The sequence below is a fragment of the Micropterus dolomieu genome, linkage group LG17, assembly GCF_021292245.1.
Source record: "Micropterus dolomieu isolate WLL.071019.BEF.003 ecotype Adirondacks linkage group LG17, ASM2129224v1, whole genome shotgun sequence".
NCBI lineage: Eukaryota > Metazoa > Chordata > Actinopteri > Centrarchiformes > Centrarchidae > Micropterus > Micropterus dolomieu.
In genome coordinates, this window is record NC_060166.1 from 33,225,717 (window position 1) to 33,234,720 (window position 9,004).

The following is a 9,004-nucleotide window of genomic DNA, read 5'->3' on the forward strand; positions in this document are numbered from 1 at the left end:
AAGCCTCTGTAAACTAAAAGTTAGGTTTGTTTCATTTACTCTGGGCATTTACTCATTATTCATCACATGCAAATGCACATACTCCCAATAATATGAGCCAGTTCTGCAAATACTGAGCAGTGTCAAAGACCCTTGGCAGTATAGGCCACTAGGTTCATAGATGAACTGCATTTGAACATGTTGAATTTTCATATTGCAGGTTATATTGTCAGATCAGTAAAAATGCTCTTGTTTTTTTCTTCTAGGAAAAGCATATTCCCACAACTGAGTTCCACTATGACAATTTGGTGTCAACAGTGATGAATCTGTTCCTGGCAGGAACTGAAACCACCAGCTCAACTATCAGATATGCACTAAGTGTACTGATAAAATACCCCAAAATACAGGGTAGGTCACAGTAGGGCTGTGCGATATGGACCAAAAAGTCATATCCCGGTACTGTTAGACAGGATTCCAGTATAAAATATTTATCAGTATTTTCTGCAAAGTGGGCTGGGGGGTAGTATCTTAGCTTGTCTCTTATTTCACCATTTTAATTATACATTAATATATAACATTCTCCGTCTTAAGTATCACTCACTCACTGATTGAATCTGCTTTAATCAGTTCTCTTCACACTAACAGATCTAACGTACCTCTGCAAACAAATCAGCGTACCCCGCTTCTTTCTGTCTCTCTTTCTCTGTAGCCTATATCTAGTCCAGTGACTTTCTCTCACATAGCAGGCTACGTTGTGGCCTATAAAGTCGCAGAAAAAAAAAAAAACTTGTCTTCTGGACTTTTCCAACCGCGATTCCGTTAACAGCAGCAGCTGCGCACATCAAGGAGTGCCCAACGTTATTCGCATATTTTTTCCCATTGTCCAATCAAATGAATGGAGAGACGGGTCCTCAGTTGTGGTGATGGAAGTTTACAGTTGCTTGGATTGTCCAGAGACTGCAACAAACTGTCCCCGAGTCATCCTAAAATAAGTCTTGACTGTCCATCGTTAAGACGAAGCTCCTGGACCAGCTGGTGGTACTAGCTGGGAACGCATTCTGACTTTTACATTAAATCGATTTTTTTAACCAACTTTCTTTTTGACCACATCTCTATATTCCAACCTTATTGTAGGTTCACAGATAAATGTTTTGATAGACTCAGGGCACTATAGCTCTTGACCTTGCACCTTGTCATTGGTTGCATGTAATGATGATGAAACTGAGCATTTTGAACTTCCTCTAGTGATACATTCTGTCTTCACATCTATGTCAGGCATGTCTAAAAAAAGCTTGAACCAGCAAATGTTTGGCATTTTTGCTATTTAAACAAGTTAAGTATTAATCAAAAGATCAAGTTAGATTTTTTTGTTGATATACTAATTGTTCTGTAAATGAGAAAGCAAGTGGCTTGGACTACGCCACACAAGCTATTCCAGTCATTCCAGCCTTGTCAGGTCAGCTAGTGTCAGGTAACGTTAAATGACCCACGGACATTCAGTTTACTTTCTAGTTTGCAGATGCTGTTGTTGTGATGTTAGCTATAGTAGCAGGAGATACTTGAGTATTGCTGTAGGAAGCTTGGGTGCGGGCTCTGGTACAGTCTCGTCCTGTTTGCATGTTAGCCTCGCAGCAGCTAGCGACAGTTTACTAATTTAGTTAATGTTAGTTACATTACTTGCTGTGTTGTTATATATGGAATTGGATTTCTCCTGAATCGCATATCTCACTTTAAATGTTTTTCTCATTCTGAAGAGACCATGCAAAAGGAGATTGACACTGTGATTGGACAGGGGCGTTGTCCTTATATGGAGGACAGGAAGTGCCTCCCCTTTACAGATGCAGTCCTCCATGAAATTCAGCGTTTAATGGATATTGTCCCCATGAGCGTCCCTCACTATGCACTCCATGACATCTCTTTTCGGGGTTACACAATTCCCAAGGTATTCTGGTTTCATCACATAGTTTTGATGCAAAATATTTCCAGATTACACAAAATGTCCCAAGTGATACATATTTTTTGTCTTAACAGGATACAGTAATTCTTCCCTTGTTGCACTCTTTGCTGAAAACGGAAAAACACTGGGCGACCCCTTGGTCCTTCAATCCCCAGCACTTCCTGGACCAGAATGGCAACTTTAAGAAAAATCCTGCATTCCTGCCATTCTCTGCAGGTAAATTATTAGTTTTTAGTTAATACATTTCTTTCTCACTATGTTTCACTCACTCAGAAAATGTTGCTGAACATTGAACCTACTTGCAGATTATAGTGTTGTCGTGCTCTTTTCTGAGCTATAATGTGTTTAAGAGGCAAATTTTAAAACCCAGTCCCTGCAAATATTTTTCATTTATCACAAGAATATATATATATTCTCATTCTCATAGTTTTTCTTGTGGTAATCTTTCAGGAAAGAGATCTTGTGTCGGAGAGTCCCTCGCTCGCATGGAGATTTTCCTCTTCATGGTGTCACTTCTGCTGCATTTCACCTTTTCTTGCCCTGGAGGACCTGACAGTGTAGATCTCAGCCCTGAGTACAGCAGCTTCGCCAATGTGCCTCGCAAGTACAAGATCATTGCAACACCCCGGGGTTAATGATATTTTACAGCACATTCATGTGTTTTCATATTTTCTTCTAGCCTTGAACCTCCCAAAATCCCAAAATGGATCATTTGATTCTAAAGTACCTCATTTTGTGAGTGGATCATGCAAATTGATTTCTTTCTCCTGGGCATGTAATTCTGAGGTTTACCATGACATCATTTCCGGCCATGTCTTCTCAGAGCCCACAGGGGCATCTGTTGGCAAATAACCTCACAATGTAAAAACTGAGAGGCCATTGATGGTGCTGCAGGCCTGTTAAAAAATTACACTTTTAGTGGTGAAACTGGCTTTCTAAAATATTTTTGTCACATAAATGCTCACACCAGTACAGTACACACAGATATTTGTATTTGAAAGAGGTAGCCAAAGGATTTTTGTTAGAACTGTTTTTGTAATTTCCTGGACTCCTGTTGAGACAATATTTTCACCCCCATCTTATCTACGTTTATAAACACCTGCTCATCATTTAAATAGTGTTACCAGTATTTCCATTAAAGAACCTTAACAAAACACTGTGAAATCATGTTTATACATGTGTCAGCTTGTTCAGTGCTTTTATTACAGCTACAGTATGTTACACCTACAGTCTATTGAGTCAAATATTCACATCCAAAATGCAATTTCTGTGGTTGAATTGATTTATCAAATAAAAAATTGTCAACCAAGGATTAAAAAGGCTGTCTCACTTAATATGTCACAATGGCATTTGGAGTCCTCAGAATAAACAGTATACACAATGTTTATCTTCTACACTGATAGACAAATAATAGTCTAAAATTAAAGATTAAATTCCTGATTGTTTAATTTGTTTATAATTTATATAAACCACGTGACATATGGTTTGGTTTATGGTGTTTTGGAATAGCGCACTACAAACTGAAACAAGCTATTGTGTGATATTGTAATTATGTGTTGTAAAAGGTTATTTCATCAACTGCATGTTGTCATATATCGAGATATGACTAACAGTGTTTTATTACTGTAAATGTGGTTGTTTAATTTTTATTATGTTTTGTTTACTCACTTCATGGTGTGGACTTTGTGTAGGGTTTTTTCTTTGGAACAAAAATGCATGAATCACATGATAAAAGCTAAAAAGAATTGTGTATGAATGTATTTTATTAATAAACAAGAAATACTGAATGTTTTATCCAAATTCCATGTTCCGTTTCCTCACTCAGATTTAATGTATGCGCTGCACAGGGCACCCATTCTGCCAGTGGGTTGATCTTGATTTATCAGTATGCCTCATGGCATGAGGAGACATATTTTGCAGCAATTATTTCACATTTGGGCATTTCTCCCAGTAAATATGTATAAGGAGTTTCTGTGTGTTTGATATGAATTCGAATTCGGGGTATATTTGGGAAATGTTTGCAAAGTGTTTTTGTCTTAGTGTTTTATATTTGGGGCATGAGGTTAGAAAGTGCAGTTCTGTCTCTACCTGTCCTCTGTCACACTGGGAGCAGAGTCTCTCCTCTTGTGGTAGCCAGCTCTGTCTGTGGCGACCCTTTTCTATGGCCAAGCTGTGTTCACTCAGTCTGTATGTTGTCAACATTTTTCTTAGTTTGGGACATTTTATTGTGGTCAGGTAATTTGCCAGTGTGAATTCTCTTTTTAGGTCAGATAACATTGTAATTTACTTTGTGTTTTGGTTGTTTCTTTCCAGTATTCAATATATTTTTCTTTCTGCTTGCTGATAATTTGGAATTTGGAATCTTTTTTAACAATTCCTTCTCACTGTTTTCTTTCTGTCACAATATTTTTTTCTTATGAGCATCACTCTCAAACTTTTTCTTTCCCGACATTTTGATTTAGCTAGCCGCTAGCTTCTGTGACTAGCATATATTTGAATAGACTACTAGAGAAGACGACGCACGCTACAACTGTTTCTATACATTCTGATAGGCTGTCATTTCATGCTTCCCATGTCGGTCACCTGTAAAGTGGATCAATCAGCACCCAAAAACATGAATATCAAGTGATTGACAGAAAATTTGACAAACTACAAAACTGTGATTTTTTTATTGGCTTATGATAGGCCCCTTGTCTTTATAGGCCCTGGGGCTTCAGCCCCAGTAAGCCCGTGCATTAATGGGGGCTTGTCTGTAACCCGTTTTTCACTTACAGAGCACAACCACGTTACCTAATGCATCTAAAACTAATGACAGAAACTACTGTAAATCAACACATCCCCCAGACTCTCAAACCCAGTGTAAAGTTATGTTAACTAAATAAAACTAGTTGGATGATCAACAATAAACCTGTGACCAGTTTGCAGCCAACATTAATAACGTGATGGCAGCCAGCGGGAGGGAAATGATTACGTTAACAGACTACCACAAGTTTGGCAACTAAACAAACGCTCATTTATCTTATCATAACGAACGACAGTTGGACATAGCTAAAGCAAGAAGCAAGCTAACGTTAAATGGCTAATGCTGAGCTAAACATGTTAACTAACCTCACCTATTTTGTGTTAGGAGCTTCTTTGTTTGGGCCTTGTTGTATGAAATTTTAAAGCCAAAGTTTGTGATGAATGGCACAGCAGCTGCCAGTGTTTTCCTCTCTCACGTGTGGCTGTGCGCATCAGATACTACGTATTACGTATAGGTAACGTAGGGAGGAAACAGTAAGGTCAGACTTTTCCTAAAAATAAACACTGTTCACGAGGCCCGCACCTCGAGTCCGAGTCAAGTCTTATGAGGACGCGAGTCTCAAGTTGAGTCTGAAGTCACTGTGTGTGGGACTTAAGTCAACAGAGAGTCCCCATCTCTGTTGTATTATATAGTCAGTACTTGTTTGGGTCCTTATCCAAATTTTACAACGTGTACTCAACCTAAATATGTCATTATTATTACCTGGCTCAGAAGGCCACAACAAAAAGGGAGACACACCACAGTAAACATTTAAGAAAATATTATTTAACGCAAAATAAGCCAAATTAAGACTGTTTCAAAGTAAATGTGATAAAGTATGGTGTATGAACATCAGTAGTTTCAGTTATGTCAGGGCAAGATGATGGATGTGTGTGTGTTGTAATGTGCAAGAAACAATAACTACAACTAAAACAGCATGTATAGAAACCAAGGCAAAGGTGGAACCTGTGGAGGGAAACAGAGGGTAGTAAGTTAGCAGGGAGGTTTGTGTCCTTAGCCCAGCAGCACCATCCCTACAAATGATAATAAGGCATTACAAATACCCTACAAGGCAATTAGCCCAGGTGCCCAGAGTTACTTGATCAGTCTCAGCTCTTAACCTGCGAAGGAGAGAGAGATGGGCAATGAATACACATGACCCCACAGGGCGTTACAGTAATGCATTAATTATTTCCATATTTTTACAATCAAATATATGTGTGAATTCTCCTTTTAGAACAATTGTTCTGTTTGGAGTAATTCTCTTTATATTACATATTCTTTAATTATTTTGTTTGATTGGAAGAAGAGCTAATAAACAAGGAAATGTCCCTACTTATAAAATAGTCATACAACATAAAACCCTCCTTGAAAGACAAAGTCCTTGACCATTGTGCTTCTGTAAAACACCAATTCCAAATCTCGATCTATTTATTTGCTTAATCTTTTATTTGCTGTATATGAATTTATTTTAATAATGCAACTTGTTTTCAAATCAACCACTCTAAGATTGTTATAACTGAAGCTACACAAAGAATGACTTTGTGTTGTGCAGCATTTTGTGCCAGTTCCTAGTTTCATTCTGACTGCGTCTATTAAAAAATTGAAACAACAACAAAGGTTTAAGAGAGATCGCCTGAGTAATGAAGAAACAACAAAAAGACAAAGTGCAATGGATTTTTCTGCTTCAGTAGCACCACTGATAGATGCTCTGCTGTGGCTGTTTAGATGGCTGTTTGCAGGAGCCACTGGCCTTGTTCTCATCTGAAACTAAACTTTTCTCTAGCAAAGGTGTGACTGTTACTGGCCTGTCTCATTTTTGGAGTGAAATAGGTATTTCATATTCTAATTTTAAGAAAAGTACAATCCGTCTGTGACATTTTGCTAATTTGGACACTTCAGTGTTGAATCTCTTCAAGAAACCACCAGCTCAACTCTCAGATATGAGCTGTCTATACTGGCCCCCTACCTAACACAAACAAAGATTTCATGTTTTAGCATTAGGCTATGTCTTAAATGATGAATGACCATTAATATTTTAATTTTGATATTGCCAGGCGTGCGGGAAGACATTTTCGCTTAGGGGTGCTGCAGAGTAGAAATGCGCGCATGCAAAAGTTACGCATTTACAGTAATGTATTACTTTTTGCTGTAATGCAGTTATATAACGCATTACTAAAAAAAAAACGGTAATATTTTACCCTTTACAATCTCAGTAGCGCACGTTACAACTCATTTTAACCCGAAGTTAAGGGATTTTTTTTTATAATTCAACAGAGATTCAAATAATCAATGACGTAATGCGACTGCGTAACGGCCTCTTTCTTAATGGGGAGGCGATTCATTCACCCATGCCTGCCAGTCCAGGGCACACGACTGTGTTTGGGCACGCACTTACAAACTTTCCTTCAACACAAGTGGTTATGGTCGTATGAGGTCACCAAGGTCAGTACCTCTGTAATTATATGTATGTATAAATAAAATAATTCGAATAAAAACCATTGATAACACGATCAACTTAAATGAACGGCATGCGGGCGCAGCTGACTAAACCGTCTCCACCATCATTTCAGCTTGAAAACCTGTTCCGCGCTCAGTGTCAACACTTGGGGAAACACAATGAGCACATGAAAACCTTGTGCGTGCAATAACTGAGAGCACCGCTGTTTCTGGGCAGAGCTTTGGGCAAAACGTTTTGTGACTTTCCGGGTGGGTGAAATAGGGTGAAGCGTCTTCCCCTTAAAAGAGACCTGTGCGCATTTACGCACGGGGCACAGCAGCATAACTTCATGGGGCGGCACCGAGTGGGAATGGGTCAAGGATTATTAGGATGCACTTTCAATAATCATCCGATAATCTCTTTCACACTGGCACTAATATATATATTACTGTCAGCTACGACAACGCCACCTGAGGAATTTCTCCTTTTATCATGAAAATGTAACTTGGTGTTTATTATGTATGCATTTGTTGTGATTTGCCTGCTACCTTGGCCAGGTCTCTCTTGTAAAAGAGATTCTGAATCGCAATGGGACTTCCTGGTTAAATAAATAAATAAATAAATAATAATAATAATAATAATAATAATAATAATAATAATAATAATAATAATGATAATAATAATAATAATAATAATAAAGTATAATCTAAAGTTGACCACACAACACCAAATTCAGTAGAAAGCGCACAGGTACGTTTTACTTGGGGAGGGAGGGACTGAGACAGTGTTTCATTCACATATAAAAATATTCTTTATTTTTAAATTAACATGCATCTAAAATCTCTTAAAAAGCAGCCATTTACCTAAACACTTCTGACATGGGGCACCCAAACCAACACAATTCAAACAAATATTAATTCACTCAAAGCAAAAGTTAATTTGCGCAAATAAATTCAAAGCAACAAATAACTTCAAACCAAGCCAATTCACCCAAGACAAATTTAGTTAAACTAAAACAGATTGTTAACCCAAACCAAACAAACGTTAATTAAACAAAATAAACTATTAACAAAGGCAAAAACAGCAAGGCATAAATGAAAATTAATAAAGAGTAGCACAGTCAGAAGGACAAGGCATAAACGCAAGTCCAGTTAAAGATGAATTAAAACATTAAGGAGCAGCCGAACTATCAGAGGCAACTCAATTAGGAGGCAATTCAACTGTCGCTGAGAGGCAGGACAGCGGGGAGAATGAGGCTGATCCTGCACCGAGCAGCGGAGGATGACTGACGTAAGACCCCGGCGAAGGGGAATCCTCCCACACCCGCACGCGAGGACGATGACAAAAACCAATCAAATATGCAACAGACAGCCAGGAAGAGGAGCCCGTGAACAGACAGCAAACGGCGCAGAGGTGAATACTGCCGACAGCAAACGCTGATGTCAGTGTGGCGAGGAGAGGGGCAGATCATGCGGACGGAGCTTTAAACCCTCCCGCGTCCGCTCAACCAATCCCTGCCGACACTCCCACCTCACAGCGTCACTTCCTACAGCTGTACTGTCACATTCGCATTTAAATTGACACGCCGACAGGATCAGTCAGAATCTAACGTTGATTAATGTTCTGTGTTCATCTTCACATCCAAAAGGTCTCACACAGTCCAGGTTCGTGCAGAGAAACTGTTTACTGTTGTTGGAGTAAAGTAGCGTCTAAATTATTTCAGAAGCTAAAAGTAGAAATCTGTTACCTCTGCAGAGTTTCCACTGTCTGTCCTGTAAATATTAAAACTACAGTTTTACGTTTTGCTACGTAAATGTCCCTGGTTATTTGCTGTGACATTACTGCG

At 38.7% G+C, this 9,004-nt stretch overlaps 1 pseudogene; it reads left to right on the plus strand.

Moving 5' to 3' along the window:
• LOC123985366 overlaps positions 1-2,571 on the plus strand; it is an 11,092-nt pseudogene extending 8,521 nt beyond the window's left edge.
• The last annotated feature ends 6,433 nt before the right edge of the window (positions 2,572-9,004 follow it).